The following is a 224-nucleotide window of genomic DNA, read 5'->3' on the forward strand; positions in this document are numbered from 1 at the left end:
GCTACCAACTATTTTTTCTCTAAATTTCTACCTTTAAGACAAACCAAGAAATCAAATGTAGTGTCTAGTGATAATAAACCTACAACTACTCCGCCTCTTAAGCTCAATTTGTATCGTAGTGAAAATGCAGAGTCTGGAATATCATATTGGCCTAATCCTCAGTCTTTCTTGCCGGCACACAGCTTCCCTGGAGGAAGGTGGCCTTCTTTTAGCAGTTCTAGAAC

This window comes from Neofelis nebulosa, chromosome 8, assembly GCF_028018385.1.
Source record: "Neofelis nebulosa isolate mNeoNeb1 chromosome 8, mNeoNeb1.pri, whole genome shotgun sequence".
NCBI classification, from domain to species: Eukaryota; Metazoa; Chordata; class Mammalia; order Carnivora; family Felidae; genus Neofelis; species Neofelis nebulosa.